The 12121-nt window shown below is 37.9% G+C and overlaps 1 protein-coding gene across 4 annotated transcripts in view; it reads right to left on the minus strand.

Moving 5' to 3' along the window:
• BRWD3 (bromodomain and WD repeat domain containing 3) overlaps nucleotides 1-12121 on the minus strand; it is a 176244-nt gene that overhangs the window by 75429 nt on the left and 88694 nt on the right. The gene's annotated exons all lie outside the window — the stretch shown is intronic.

Raw genomic sequence — 12121 nt, forward strand, 5'->3', positions numbered from 1 at the left:
CAATCAGACAACAAAAAGACATTAAAGGCATTCAAATTGGCAAAGAAGAAGTCAAACTCTCCCTCTTTGCCGATGACATGATACTCTACATAGAAAACCCAAAAGTCTCGACCCCAAGATTGCTAGAACTCATACAGCAATTCGGTAGTGTGGCAGGATACAAAATCAATGCCCAGAATCAGTGGCATTTCTATACACTAACAATGAGACTGAAGAAAGAGAAATTAAGGAGTCAATCCCATTTACAATTGCACCCAAAAGCATAAGATACCTAGGAATAAACCTAACCAAAAATGTAAAGGATCTATACCCTCAAAACTATAGAACACTTCTGAAAGAAATTTAGGAAGACACAAAGAGATGGAAAAATATTCCATGCTCATGGATTGGCAGAATTAATATTGTGAAAATGTCAATGTTACCCAGGGCAATTTACACGTTTAATGCAATCCCTATCAAAATACAATGGACTTTCTTCAGAGAGTTAGAATAAATTATTTTAAGATTTGTGTGGAATCAGAAAAGACCCCGAATAGCCAGGGGAATTTTCAAAAAGAAAACCATATCTGGGGGCATCACAATGCCATATTTCAGGTTGTACTACAAAGCTGTGGTCATCAAGACTTGTGGTACTGGCACAAAAACAGACACATAGATCAGTGGAACAGAATAGAGAACCCAGAAGTGGACCCTGAACTTTATGGTCAACTAATATTCGATAAAGGAGGAAAGACTATCCACTGGAAGAAAGACAGTCTCTTCAATAAATGGTGCTGGGAAAATTGGACATCCACATGCAGAAGAATGAAACTAGACCACTCTCTTGCACCATACACAAAGATAAACTCAAAATGGATGAAAGATCTAAATGCGAGACAAGATTCCATCAAAATCCTAGAGGAGAACACAGGCAACACCCTTTTTGAACTTGTCCACAGTAACTTCTTGCAAGATACATCCATGAAGGCAAAAGAAACAAAAGCAAAAATGAACTATTGGGACTTCATCAAGATAAGAAGCTTTGGCACAGCAAAGGATACAGTCAACAAAACTAAAAGACAACCTACAGAATGGGAGAAGATATTTGCAAATGACATATCAGATAAAGGGCTAGTTTCCAAGATCTATAAAGAACTTATTAAACTCAACACCAAAGAAACAAACATTCCAATCATGAAATGGGCAAACGACATGAAGAGAAATCTCACAGAGGAAGACATAGACATGGCCAACATGCATATGAGAAAATGCTCTGCATCACTTGCCATCAGGGAAATACAAATCAAAACCACAATGAGATACCACCTCACACCAGTGAGAATGGGGCAAATTAACAAGGCAGGAAACAACAAATGTTGGAGAGGATGCGGAGAAAAGGGAACCCTCTTCCACTGTTGGTGGGAATGTGAACTGGTGCAGCCACTCTGGAAAACTGTGTGGAGGTTCCTCAAAGAGTTAAAAATAGACCTGCCCTACGACCCAGCAATTGCACTGTTGGGGATTTACCCCAAAGATACAAATGCAATGAAACGCCGGGACACCTGCACCCCAATGTTTATAGCAGCAATGGCCACGATATCCAAACTGTGGAAGGAGCCTCGGTGTCCATCGAAAGATGAATGGATAAAGAAGATGTGGTTTATGTATACAATGGAATATTACTCAGCTATTAGAAATGACAAATACCCACCATTTGCTTCAACGTGGATGGACCTGGAGAGTATTATGCTGAGTGAAGTAGGTCAGTCGGAGAAGGACAAACATTATATGGTCTCATTCATTTGGGGAATATAAATAATAGTGAAAGGGAATATAAGGGAAGGGAGAAGAAATGTGTGGGAAATATCAGAAAGGGAGACATAACGTAAAGACTGCTAACTCTCGGAAACGAACTAGGGGTGGTAGAAGGGGAGGAGGGCGGGGGGTGGGATTGAATGGGTGACGGGCACTGGGGGTTATTCTGTTTGTTAGTAAAGTGAACACCAATAAAAAATAAATTAAAAAAAATAAAGGACAATTCGAGTCTTAAATCCCTAGTAAGGAAAAACAATTCCATTTACAAATAAGTATCTACCTCACACCTGGAAGGAAACCTACAACTAAAAACTATATGATATGAAGGCATTCTGGTGTGGGGGGATAGGGTGTGGGAAGCAGATCATGCAAGAGAAACAGATAAACAAGAAGATCTGCTATGGAGGGGAAGTTGGCCATGGAGTAGGAAGACACTAGGCTCTCATCCTCCCACAAATACAAGTAGATTAACACCAATTCATCCTAAATACCCTGGAAGACTAATAGACCTGAAGACTAATAGAACAAATCATGACTAAAGGTAGAGAAGAGGCCATATCAGAGAAGGTAGAAAGCACAGAGACACGGTTTTTGTAGAGGAATATATCATGGCCACCATGGTGGAGAGGGAGGAAGGTCATAGAGAAGGGTAAGAGATAAGCACTAAGGAGAGTGCTTATGGTAAAAATGAATCCTCATCCAACTGGCTTGGTAAGCCAGAGAGGCTGAATTTCATGAGTTCTTGAAAACAGTGAAGCTTAAAGCGTGGAGTTTTATAGGTCAATGGGTTTGGCTCTAGGAGAACATAAAAGCATTGGGGCTGCTCTTGGAAAGAATTCAGGGCAAATGGACTGTAGACATATGGCATGGAAACTGATCTCATGAGCACCTTAGGCAAACAGTGGGGAACTTATCTGCCCATCTCAGGATGTGTCCCAAAGAGGCAGGATTCACGGAGAGACCTGTCTGTGAACAAAGTAACACAGACGCCATTTCCCTCCCCCATCCATCAGGGCCACCTATGAGAAATAGCATAGCACCAGAACTTATGACCTAAAGTGCTTATACTCAGTCCCACCCCACCATGCTCAGATGGAACTAACCTTCCAAGTCACACTTCCTCAGCCTCAGCACAGCAGTTCTCCCTTAGAAGACTGGCCCAAACTCCTGCCAACAATGCATGAGCTTTGCAGGACCTGGGTTCCAGTGGCAGTGGCAACAGGTCTCATTTCATAAGCAGACGTGAGCACACCTATTTAAAGCTCACCAAAATAGGCCAGGGTCCAAACAATGCCAAGAGCAGGCAAAGACAGTATCTACAGAAGATGGGCCTAAAGAATAAAGTGGCTGGCACAAAACAATGAAGTGTGTATAGCACACATTAGAAAAATTTGCTGAAGTGCTGGGGCCTGAGGAAAAGGGAACATTATACTATAGGATACTACAAGGACCTCTTCAAGAGGTCATCACCCCTTAGAAGAGGAGACATAGCTGACTTTCCAATACACAGAAACAGACACAGAAAGGCAAACACAATCAGAAGAGAGAGAGGAATTTCTCCTAAATGAAAAAAAGATTAAGCCACAGTCAGAGATATAAGAAAAATAGATATAAGTAACATGCCTAATAGAGAATTTAAAGTAATAATCATAAAGATATGCACTGACCTTAAGAAAAGAGCAGAAGACATCAGTGAGGCACTTAAAAGAGATAAGGAATAAATAGCAGAGATAAAGGATTCAATAAACAAAATGAGTAACAAACTTGATGGAATGAAGCAGTCTGGCAGAAGCAGAGGAACAAATTAATGACATAGCTGACAGAGTAATCAAGATAAACAAAAGAGAGAAAAAAGAATGATGTGAAAGAATTAGGGAACTTAGTGACTCCATCAAATGTAATAACATTCGCATTATAGGAGTCCCAGAATAAGGAAAGATAGGAAAGGGGGCAAAGAATATATTCGAAGAAATAATAGTTGAAAACTTTCTAATCTGTGGGAGGAAACAGATACCCATATCCAGGAGGCACAGAGAACCCCCAACAAAATCAACAGACGTGAATACATACAAAGACATATTATAATTAAAATGGCAAAATATAGTGATAAGTAAACAAAAAATAAGTCAGTAGTACAAAAGAAGACAGTTACATATAATGGAAATCCCATAATGCTATCAGCAGATTTATCAGCAGTAACTTTAAAACAAAAAAGGAATGACTTGATGTATTCAACGTGCTGAATGGGAAAATCCTGCAGGCAAGAGTACTCTATCCAGCAAGCTTATCTTTCAGAATAGGAGAGCTAAAGAGTTTCCTAGACAAACTAATGGAGTTAATGACCAATAAACCAGCCCTACAAGAAATATTAAAAAGGATTATTTGAGTGGAAAGGAAAGACCAAAAGTGACAGTAAGTAGGAAACACAAAAGCAGTAAAAATGAGTATTTCTGTAAGAAATCAATCAAGGAACTCACAAAATAAAAGAATGTAAAATATGACACCATATACCTAAAATTGCTGAAAATGTGGGAGGAGAGGAGTAAAAACTGGGTTGAATCTTAAATGACTATCAACTGAATACAGACAGCTAGAAGATACTGGTGTAGTAAGGGGATCCTAGGCTCATCTCATCCCTTGAGGACAACTACATAACTATCAAATCATTCTGAATACCCAAAAAATAAACCTGAGGACTGACAGAACAAACTCCACACAATTAGAGGGAGAAAAGCACATCAAGAAAGATAGGATGTGTGGAAACATGGTTTGGGTGGGAAACAGGGTTCTGTGGAGGGAAGGAAGCCCTGGTCACAGAGAAAGGCAAGAAAGTGAGGAACACAGAGGAGAATGCACAAGGAGAACACTTCCCCAGATTCACTGGCTGGGAAAATTGAAGGGCTGATTTTTGTGAGTTTTTGCAATCAGCAGGGCTTGAAGATGGGAGCTTAAAGGTGGAGCTTGACTGGAATAAAGCCCTGAAGGCACTGTGCTGCTCCTACAGAGAAGGCAGGAAAACAACCCTGGGGTGAAGAGCATGAAAACAACTGAAAAACACCCAGACACACTGGAAGAGATTATTCCTTCTTCTCACAGTGCTTCCTTGAGAGCAGTCAAAACAGAGACTCCTCTCTTGGGACACAAGAGCTGGCTGGCACCATTTCCCACCCCTGCCACTCACATAGACATAGAGCCACCTTTGGCAAATAGCACAGTGCTGACACTGGGTGCCAAACCTGCTTACTCCAGGACCCACATCTCTGCACTCTACCCTTACTGCCCTTCTAGGTAAAGTTTGCCTCAGTCTCAGTGTGATGGGCCCCTTCCCCAGGAGACCAGCAGAAACCCCTGCACACATCTAAACACTGCCCACTGCAGGCAAGGAGAGACTCTGAGGAGGAATGGTCTAGAAGGACAGAGCAGATAAAACACAGTAGAGCATACTCAGCACACACCAAAGACACGCTCTGAGGTGCCAGCCCCTGGACACTATATGACTTCTTCTTCTTCATAAAGCCATAATTCTCAGGAACAAGAAACCTAACAGACTTTCCTAACACAGAGAAATAGACAGAGACTTAGACAAAATGCCAAGATGGAGGAATTCATCACAAATGAAGCAAGATTACAGCCAGGTATCTAAGCTAAACAGATATAAGTAATATGCCTGATGGACAATTTGAAGCAACAGTCATAAGGATACTCACTTAGTTTGAGAAAAGAATGGAAAACTTTATGGAGGCCCTTAACCCAGAGATAAAAGAGTTAAAATTAATAGAAATAAAAAATGCAATAACTGAGATTCAAAACAAACTGGATGCAATGAAGTTAATATAGACGGCCATATGTACAAGAGGTTCTATATAAACCTAATGATAACCACAAATCAAAAAACACTAATAAAAAGGCAAAGAATAAAAAGAATTCCAAATATACCACTTAAGCGAATCAGTAAAACTTGAAAGATAACAATCAAAGAAAAAATTCATAAATAACCACAAGTAATAAAATAGCATTAAATAGATTTCTATCAATAATTGCTTTGATGTAAATGAATTAAATCTCTAATCAAAAGACATAGGGTGACAAAATGCATTAAAAAAAACAAGACCCATCTATACTGCCTTCAGGAGACTCATTTTAGACCTAAAGAAACATGCAGATTAAAAGTGAGGGAATCAAAAAACATCTATCATACAAATAAATGCATGTGAAAATAAAGCTATAGTAGCAATACTTATATCAGAAAACATAGATTTTAGTATATGTGCTGCTAAAACGAGCACGAAAACATAGATTTTAAAACAAAGACTAAAACAAAGGACTCTTGATAACAAGGGGATAATCCACCAAAAAGATAATGATTGTAAATATTATGCACCCAACATGGGAACACTAAATACATAAAATGGTAATAGCAAACATAAAGGAACCACCAATAATAATACAATAATAGTATTTAATACACTATATCTAAACAGAGACTAAAAAGCAAACAATGACACGGTGCATTGAGTGGATTTTAATGGATATATTTAGAACATTCCATCTTAAAACAGCAGAATATACATTCTTTTCAGATGCACAGAACATTCTCCAGAATAGAAGCCAGAAAAAAAAGCATCAATAAATTCGAAGAGATTTGAGTCATACTATACATATTTTTTATGACAGTTATGAAAGTAGAAGTCAACACAAGAAAAAAATTCTGGAAAGACTACAAATACATGGAGGTTAAATAACATACTACTAAATAATGAATGGATTGACCATGAAATGAAAGACGAAATCCAAAAGAATATGGAAACAAATGAAAATGAAAGCACAGTGGTCCCAAAGCACTGGAATGCAGCAAAAATGGTTCTAAGTGGGAAATTTATACCAATACAGGATTTACTTAAGAAGAAAAATCTCAAAGAAACAACCTATTTTTATACTAAAGGAGTTAGAAAAAGATACCAAAATATACCTAAAACCAGCTGAAATTAGGTACTAACAAAGATTATAGCAGAAATAAATGATATAGAAACTAAAGAAACAGTAGAAGAGATCAATGAAACCAGGAGCTGGTTCTCTGAAAGATAAACAAATTCATAAACCTCTAACCAGACTCATCAAAAAACAGAGAATAAAGACACAAATAAATACAATTACAAAGGAAAGAGGATAAATAATAAACATGCCACAGAAATACAGTCATAAGAGAATATTAAAAACTATATGCCAACAAATTGGACAACCTAGGAGAAATGGATAACTTCCTAGAAACATATAAACTACCAAAATAGAAGCTGGAAGAAAATAGTAAGTGTGAATAGATTGATTACCAGCAAGGAGGTTGAATCAGTAATCAAAAAACACCCAATGAACAAAAGTCCAGGATGAGATGGTTTCACAGGTGAATTCTACCAAACATTAAGAGTTAGTACCTATTCTTCTCAAAGTATTCCATAAAATACCAGAGGAAGGAAAATTTGCAAAATCATTTTTACGAGCCTAGCAATACCCTGATACAAAACCAGATAGACACCACTAATAAAGAGAACTACAGGTAAATCTCTTTGAAGAACATAGATGCAAAAATCCTTAACAAAATACAAGCCAACAGAATCCAACAAAACATTAAGAAAAATCATTCACCATGACCAAGTAGGATTTATTCCTTAGCTGCATGGTTCAGTATTCACTAATCAATCAACGTGATATACCATATTAATAAATGAAAGGATGAGAACCATAGTATTCTTTCAACAGATGTAGAAAATGCATTTGATATTGTACAACATTGATCTGTGATAAAAACTCTCAACAAAGTAGGGATAGAGGAAACATACCTCAACATCATGAAGCCTGTACATATATAAACACAACAACAACAACAACAAAACAGCTAATATCTCAATGAGGAAAACCTGAGAACTTTCCCCTTAGGGGAAGGAACTAGAAAAGGATGTCTACTCTCACTGTTTTTATTCAAGATGGTACTGGAATCCTAGCCAAAGCTATTAGATCACACACAAAAAATATACGTATAGGGCATGCAAATTGGTAAGGAATAAGTTTAATGTTCACTATCTGTAGATGGCATGAGACTTTATATAGAAAATGTAAAAACTTCAATAAACTACTAGAACTAACATATTAATTCAGGAGGCACAGGATATATAATCAATGTGCAGATCTATTCCATTCCTATACATTAATAAAGAAGCAGCAGGAAAAGAAAACAATCACATTTAAAATTATACCAAAATAATTTTACCTAGGAATAAACCTAATAACCAAAGAGATGAAAGACCTAGCCTCTGAAAACTATAAAACACTGATGACAAAAATCAAAGATGACACCAAGAAAGGGAAAGACATTCATGCTTATGGAAAGAAGAACATATATTTATAAATGTCTATAATGGGACGTCTCAGTGGCTCAGTCTGTTAAACATCCAACTCTTGATTTTCGCTCAGGTCATGATCTCAGGATCCTGTGATTCAACCCCAGGTTGGGCTCCATGCTCAGTGGGGACTCTGCTTAAGGATTCTCTTTCTCAAACTCATCAGACTATAGGGATAGAGGGAACATTTCTCAGCATTTTAAAAGCCATCTATGGAAAGCCCACAGAAAATATCATTCTCAATGGTGAAACCCTGGGAGCCTTTCCCCTAAGATCAGGAACACGACAGGGATGTCCACTCTCACCACTGCTATTCAACAGAGTACTAAAAGTCCTAGCCTCACCTATCAGACAACAAAAAGAAATAAAAGGCATTCAAATGGGCAAAGAAGAAGTCAAACTCTCCCTCTTTGCCGATGACATGATACACTACATAGAAAACCCAAAAGACTCCACCCCAAGATTGCTAGACCTCATACAGCATTTGACAGTGTGGCAGGATACAAAATCAATGCCCAGAAGTCAGTGGCATTTCTATACACTAACAATAAGACTGAAGAAAGACAATCCCACTGACAATTGCACCCAAAAGCATGAGATACCTAGGAATAAACCTAACCAAAGAGGTAAAGGATCTATACCCTAAAACCTACAGAACACTTCTGAAAGAAATTGAGGAAGACACAAAGAGATGGAAAAATATTCCATGCACATGGATTGGAAGAATTAATAAGGTGAAAATGTCAATGTTACCCAGGGCAATTTACACGTTTAATGTAATCCCTATCAAAATACCATGGACTTTCTTCAGAGAGTTGGAACAAATTATCTTAAGATTTGTGTGGAATCAGAAAAGACCCCAAATAGCCAGGGGCATATTTAAAAAGAAACCCATAGCTGAGGGCATCACAATGCCATATTTCAGGTTGTACTACAAAGCTGTGGTCATCAAGACAGTGTGGTATGGGCGCAAAAACAGACACATAGATCAACGGAACAGAATAGAGAATCCAGAAGTGGACCCTCAACTATATGGTCAACTAATATTTGACAAAGCAGGAAAGACTATCCACCGGAGAAAAGACAGTCTCTTCAATAAATGGTGCTGGGAGAATTGGACATCCACATGCAGAAGAATGAAAATAGACCATTCTCTTATACCATACACAAAGATAAACTCAAAATGGATGAAAGATCTTAATGTGAGACAAGATTCCATCAAAATCCTAGAGGAGAAGACAGGCGACACCCCTTTTGAACTTGGCTACAGCAACTTCTTCAAAGATGCATCCATAAAGGCAAGGGAAACAAAAGCAAAAATGAACTATTGGGACTTCATCAAGATCAGAAGCTTTTGCACAGCAAAAGAAACCGTCAACAAAATTAAAAGACAACCAATAGAAGGGGAGAAGATATTTGCAAATGACGTATCAGATAAAGGGCTAGTTTCCAAGATCTATAAAGAACTTATTAAACTCAACACCAAAGAAACAAACCATCCAATCATGAAATGGGCAAAAGACATGAACAGAAATCTCACAGAGGAAGACATAGACATGGCCAACACGCACAGGAGAAAATGCTCTGCATCATTTGCCATCAGGGAAATACAAATCAAAACCACAATGAGATACCACCTCACACCAGTGAGAATGGGGAAAATTAACAAGGCAGGAAACAACAAATGTTGGAAAGGATGTGGAGAAAGGGGAACCCTCTTACACTGTTGGGAATGTGAACTGGTGCAGCCACTCTGGAAAACTGTGTGGAGGTTCCTCAAAGAGTTAAAAATAGAACTGCCCTATGACCCAGGAATTGCACTGCTGGGGATTTACCTCAAAGATACAGATGCAGTGAAACGCTGGAACACCTGCACCCCGATGTTTCTAGCAGCAATGTCCACAATAGCCAAACTGTGGAAGGAGCCTCGGTGTTTATCAAAAGATGAATGGATAAAGAAGATGTGGTCTATGTATACAATGGAATATTAGCCATTAGAAATGACAAATATCCACCATTTGCTTCGACGTGGATGGACCCAGAGGGTATTAAGCTGAGTGAAATAAGTCAATTGGAGAAGGACAAACATTATATGGTCTCATTCATTTGGGGAATATAAAAAATAGTGAAAGTGAATAAAGGGGAAAGGAGAAAAAATGAGTGGGAAATATCAGAAAGGGAGACAGTACATGAGAGACTCCTAACTCTGGGAAACGAACAAGGGGTGGTGGGCTGTGGGTGGGGGTGACTGGGTGATGGGCACTGAGGGTGGCACTTGATGGGATGAGCACTCGGTGTTATTCTATATGTTGGTAAATTGAACACCAATAAAAATAAATTTAAATAAAAGGTTTCTCTTTCTCTTTCTCCCTCTGCCCCTCCCCCCCAAAAATAAATAAATCTTTAAATTTTTTTTTTTTTTTTAGGGATGAGCACTGGGTGTTATGCTCCATGTTGGCAAATTGAACTCCAATTAAAAAAATAAAAAATAAAATAAAATAAATGAATATAAGAAATAATTTTTTAAAATAGACCTAATTCTGAGTTCTGAAACCATAGATATTCTAGAAGAAAGCATAATCAATAATTTCTCAGATAACAGCCATAGCTACATTCTGTAGATATGTCTCCTGTGGCAAGGGTAATAAAAGCCAAAATGAACTATTGGTACTGCATCAAAATAAAAAGGTTCTGCACAGCAAAGGAAACAATCAAGAAGACTAAAAAAAGTAATCCTATATTATAGTATGGGGTGAAGAAAAGAACTGACATTTCTCCAAAGACATCCAAATTGCTAACAAACACATGAAAAGATGCTCAACAAATCCAAACTACAATGAGATACCACCTCATACTTGTCAGAATGGCTAAAATAAAAAACACAAGAAATGTCAAATGTTGGTGAGGATGTGGAAAAAAAGGGATTCCTTTTGCACTGTTGGTAGGAATGCAAACTGGTGCAGCTACTGTGAAACAGTATGGAGGTTCCACAAAAAGTTAAAAATAGTGGGACACCTGGGTGACACAGTTGGTTAAGTGTCTAACTCTTGATTTCAGCTTAGGTCATGATCTCAGGGTTGTTAGATTGAGTTTGACATCAGACTCTGCTCAGTGAGCTCAGCAGGGAGTCTGCCTGAGACTCTTTCCTTCTTCCTTTGTCCCGCCCCTCACACTCTCTGTTTCTAAAATAAATAAATCTTTTTTTTTTAAGTTAAAAATAGAGCTACCCTAAGATCCAGTAACCGCACTACTGAGCATTCCCCAAAAAATATAAAACACCAATTCAAAGGGATACATGTACCTCCAGGTTTATAGCAGCATTATTGACAATAGCCAAGTTATAGAAGCAGTCCAAGTGTTCATCAATAGATGAATGGATAAAGAAGATATAGTATGTGCACACACACACACACACACACACACACAGTGAAATATTATTCAGCCATAAAATGAAATCTTGCTATTTGCAATGACAGGGATGGAGCTAGAGAGTGTATTATTAATTAAAATAAGTTAGAGAAAGAGAAATACTGCATTATTTTATTCACATATGGAATTTAAGAAACAAAATAAATCAGCAAAGGAAAATAAAAGACAAACCAGGAAACAGACTCTTAACTATAGTGAACATACAGATGGTTAGTAGAGGAGAGGTAGGTAGGGTGTAGGTAAAATAGGTGATAGGGATTAAGGTGTGCACTTGTCATGATGAGCACTGGGTGATACATGGAATTGTTGAATCATTATATAGATATAGTATACCTGAAATAAATATAACACTGTATGTTAACTATACTGGGATTAAAATTGTAAAAAGAACAGTTGCTTTGACAAGGAATAGCACATTTTACTGTCTTATTCTAGCATCCTTACATCACATATCATGCTCATTACTGCTTCCTTTACATCCTCCAGGATTGACTGTTATTTAAACA

This window comes from Canis lupus, chromosome X (assembly GCF_011100685.1).
Source record: "Canis lupus familiaris isolate Mischka breed German Shepherd chromosome X, alternate assembly UU_Cfam_GSD_1.0, whole genome shotgun sequence".
NCBI lineage: Eukaryota > Metazoa > Chordata > Mammalia > Carnivora > Canidae > Canis > Canis lupus.